This window comes from Oncorhynchus tshawytscha, unplaced genomic scaffold (genome assembly GCF_018296145.1).
Source record: "Oncorhynchus tshawytscha isolate Ot180627B unplaced genomic scaffold, Otsh_v2.0 Un_contig_5776_pilon_pilon, whole genome shotgun sequence".
NCBI classification, from domain to species: domain Eukaryota; kingdom Metazoa; phylum Chordata; class Actinopteri; order Salmoniformes; family Salmonidae; genus Oncorhynchus; species Oncorhynchus tshawytscha.
The window spans coordinates 1-5,282 of NW_024609150.1; the positions used below are offsets into that span (position 1 = coordinate 1).

At 38.6% G+C, this 5,282-nt stretch overlaps 1 pseudogene; it reads left to right on the top strand.

Annotated features, from left to right (window-relative positions):
- Nucleotides 1-467: 467 nt before the first annotated feature.
- Nucleotides 468-3,992, top strand: LOC112239576 (annotated as a pseudogene).
- The last annotated feature ends 1,290 nt before the right edge of the window (nt 3,993-5,282 follow it).

Sequence of the window (5,282 nt, forward strand, 5' to 3'; positions counted from 1 at the left end):
GAAAACGTCGGACAATAATGGAGGCTAAAAATGAAAACGAATCTCGTCTGCACATCTAGAATTAAATTGAAATACGTGTACTGAAACAAATATTCTACAATAAAATACTGTAGGTATTTGAGCAAACCAATGAACTAACCATCCTGTTAGTGACCAGCTCCACTTGTCTTTTTCAGCATGTTAATGTTTGAAGGGAAGGAGTTCCTCTTGGTGTAATAAAACAACTGAAGATTGGGAGACTGATTTTGAGCGATTTTCGCACACATTCATGCAATTTTGGTACATTCTTTTATTTGTTCGGTTGTTCGATTGTATATTTTTTTAATCCCTATTTCAGATCATTAATTTGTTACAATTCAAAAGAACACAATTATTATTTCCTTATAGTACTTCCTTGATACTCCCTCCCAAAGTAGCCTCGACCAATTAGTAAACAATGTCTGACTTCTCAATAGTGATTGACTAAAGGTGTTCTTTGTCATGCTATATAAATGCAGTTCTTAGAGGAAGCAGTAGACTAGAAGGACCTGGCAGAGACAGAGAGACAAGAAGCTTTCACAGGTTTTCACACACATCTCAAGATAGCACTGTGGGTAACTACTCAACTAACTAAATTGAAAATGTGCACTTGTATTTAATGCATAATACTGGTGTGGGAAATGTTATGAAGTTAATACTCATTATCTCTTGGTACTTGGGCACAAACATTTTGGCCCTTTTGCCACTAAATTTAAATTCAATGATCTGACATTATTTTTAATGTGACAGTAGCTTAGCACTGCAAGAGTGATTGTAGTAAACAAGAGGAGGTTCAACTTTTTAGAGCCGTTTTATAACATTTCACATTCAACAATGGTTTGTTGTTTGTTACATCACAATTCAAAAGGTTATTTTCTTTTCCCTCCTAGGAAACACTGACCTGACAGGTAAAATGACTTATTTGTTTTGACAAACTACTATGAAAAACATTATTAACTATATTTTTTCAAGTTTTTCCATTTAAAGTGAAACGGAGTGAGAGTGAAATTGACTGAAATTAAAGGTCTTAAGTGTTGATGCCTCACTTTTGCAGAATGTTCTTAATCCTGGTTGTCACAATGTTCTTGGCTGGCTGCTTGGCTTTGCGTGAGTTATAAAAATACAATTATGAATTATAATGATTAAATAATAGCTTTTGTGCTTTCACCAATTTGCCTTTTTCAGTTAGACATAGGAGTTATTCTTTGAGACATAAACTAATGTATTAAATCATTGCAGAATGTACTTTACTTAATTCATCTGCACTTTATTCATATTATAAAGATCTTTCACAAATGTGTTGGTAAAAATAAAATGATGTATATATAAATATGTATTATTAATATAGTAAATATAGTAAACATTTTGGCCATGTTATTTTAGCCATCAAAGACCCCTACTCGTATTCCTCTGCGGTGGGTCAGGGAGGTGGCACCCCATTTGCTTCCTACGGTGAGGGACGCATCACGGGAGTCAGAGTGTGGGAGACCAACAAACTACTACTACTACTACTACTACTACTACTACTACAACTACAACAGCAACAACTACATCAGCGGGTGAGCAGACCCATGAACAGACACCACTGACTCAGTCCAAACACTACCCAACAAACACCACTGACTCAGTCCAACTACACTATCCAACAAACACCACTGACTCAGTCCAACTACACTATCCAACAAACACCACTGACTCAGTCCAACTACACTACCCAACAAACACCACTGACTCAGTCCAACTACACTACCAACAAACACCACTGACTCAGTCCAACTACACTACCCAACAAACACCACTGACTCAGTCCAACTACACTACCCAACAAACACCACTGACTCAGTCCAACTACACTACCCAACAAACACCACTGACTCAGTCCAACTACACTACCCAACAAACACCACTGACTCAGTCCAACTACACTACCCAACAAACACCACTCAGTCCAACTACACTATCCAACAGACACCACTGACTCAGTCCAACCACACTACCTACACTACCCAACAAACACCACTGACTCAGTCCAACTACACTACCCAACAAACACCACTGACTCAGTCCAACTACACTACCCAACAAACACCACTGACTCAGTCCAACTACACTACCCAACAAACACCACTGACTCAGTCCAACTACACTACCCAACAAACACCACTGACTCAGTCCAACTACACTACCCAACAAACACCACTGACTCAGTACACTACCCAACAAACACCACTGACTCCAACACTACCCAACAAACACCACTGACTCAGTCCAACTACACTACCCAACAAACACCACTGACTCAGTCCAACTACACTACCCAACAAACACCACTGACTCAGTCCAACTACACTACCCAACAAACACCACTGACTCAGTCCAACTACAACAACAAACACCACTGACTCAGTCCAACTACACTACCCAACAAAACACCACTCAGACTCAGTCCAACTACACTACCCAACAAACACCACTGACTCAGTCCAACTACACTACCCAACAAACACCACTGACTCAGTCCAACTACACTACCCAACAAACACCACTGACTCAGTCCAACTACACTACCCAACAAACACCACTGACTCAGTCCAACTACACTACCCAACAAACACCACTGACTCAGTCCAACTACACTACCCAACAAACACCACTGACTCAGTCCAACTACACTACCCAACAAACACCACTGACTCAGTCCAACTACACTACCCAACAAACACCACTGACTCAGTCCAACTACACTACCCAACAAACACCACTGACTCAGTCCAACTACACTGCCCAACAAACACTTTCTTTCTTTCTTTCTTTCTTTCTTTCTTTGTTGTGTTTATTACATATTCAGTTTATTACCAAACAATATTGTTATCATATCTAAACCAGAGTACAATGTAAAATGTAATTCCTTGATATTCTCTGACGCTACCTGCTGTCTCGGTCTGAATGTGCCTTATCAAAACACAACCAACGTGAAAAGCTTCCTCTGTTTTAGGTTCCAGCTGAGATACGGCAACACCTGGTCTCCTGTGTTCGGTAACGAAGGGAGTGTAAAGCAGGTGATGGAGCTGTTTAATGATGAGGCCATCGTCGAGGTGTCTGGGAAGTACAACCCAGCAGACTACATCTGCTACCTGGTGTTAACCACCAACATGGGGCGCACTCTGTCAGCCGGCATGCCCAACCAGGTCTCCTTCAACTTCTACCCAACCAACATGGGCAATGAGCTGAGGATCCTCAGCGGTCGCTTCAATGGTGCCGGGATCACCTCCATCGGAGCCCACTGGGGATTGGTGGACATGGAAGGGGCTGGAAACAGTACTCTGGAAACAGTAACTCCTATTTTTTAGGGGAAAAAAGTATGTCTTGCTCTTTGGGATGGTATCCCGGATACAGATTAAGCCTAATCCTGGACTAGTTACTTTCAATGGAGATTCTCCATTCAACATGCTTTTTAGTCCAGGAGTAAACTTAATCTGGGTCCAGGAAACTGGTTTTATATGTTGGACGGATGTTTGACATAGACGCTGACAGAACTCTTTTTTATTTCACTTTTATTTCACTGAATTAATTTGAATGTTTTGAGTACTTTGGAAGTATTTTTGAGGTGATTCCTCACTTGAAGCAGTACAAAAATACTTAACATTCAAATTCATTCAGTTCAAATTCTCATGAAGCATCCATCAGATAGGAATATTAAAACAGTCCTGTCAGCGTGGGTCACAGACCACATGCGTTGTTACACATGTTTTGAGGATATCACAATTTATCACAATAAAGGACAGAATCAAAAGGGATTTAAAGGATTAATTATATCTTTGATTAATGGAACAATCAACTATTATGGGGAGATAATAGCGTCTCAGGGTATTTCACCTTCACTATTTTATACACGCTGCATTTGTTATTTGTTGTTCCTTTTCTGCTATATCTGCTTCTGGACATTTTACTAAAAAGCATATCTTTAATCATTATATTTCATTGTATTCCTTTTGATAAGAAAATATATACAGTAGTGGCCAGAAGCTACGATAAACTAATCTGTCATCTTAACAAACCCTACCTCAATGGTGTCAATAAGGAACTACATTTATAACAGCAAGACCGTTAAAACGCCTATCAAATAGTAATGAAGGGAAAAATATGGACAGTTACACATCGGGATATCATTTTCCACTATATATCATGTTGTATCGCATCAACAATATCAAACTATTATTTTGTGTTAGTTGGCTGTCCCTGCACCAAAACTCTTGTTTTCCTTCAGAGACAGTTCAACGTTTTAAATAGAAAGCACATATTTGGAGGAAATGTTATTTCCATTATTTTCTCATGCTTTCTAGTCTCTCTGCCACAGACATATAGTGAGCAATGTTTGGAACATCGAATCACAATAAAATCACAGTATATAACCACAATAAGTGTAGAATCATGAGAATCGTAATACATATCATATCAACACCATATAATTGTTATAATATGTGCTGCATAGTGTTTTAGTTAAAGCTAAAGTCTGAGATTTGGGAAGCTGTTCAATGTTCAGCTGTATGGTCAAAACAAGTGGTGTGGGATGGGGACACCAGTTTGATAGATGGGGTTTATACAGTATATGGATGGTCTAGATTAGACAGTTTGATAGATGGGGTTTATACAGTATATGGATGGTCTAGATTAGACAGTTTGATAGATGGGGTTTATACAGTATATGGATGGTCTAGATTAGACAGTTTGATAGATGTGGTTTATACAGTATATGGATGGTCTAGATTAGACAGTTTGATAGATGTGGTTTATACAGTATATGGATGGTCTAGATTAGACAGTTTGATAGATGGGGTTTATACAGTATATGGATGGTCTAGATTAGACAGTTTGATAGATGGGGTTTATACAGTATATGGATGGTCTAGATTAGACAGTTTGATAGATGTGGTTTATACAGTATATGGATGGTCTAGATTAGACAGTTTGATAGATGGGGTTTATACAGTATATGGATGGTCTAGATTAGACAGTTTGATAGATGGGGTTTATACAGTATATGGATGGTCTAGATTAGACAGTTTGATAGATGTGGTTTATACAGTATATGGATGGTCTAGATTAGACAGTTTGATAGATGGGGTTTATACAGTATATGGATGGTCTAGATTAGACAGTTTGATAGATGGGTTTATACAGTATTAGATTAGACAGTTTGTATATGGATGTTAATGAGTCTAGATGCTTGTGCTTCTAGTTAGACAGTTTGTCTTATACACAGT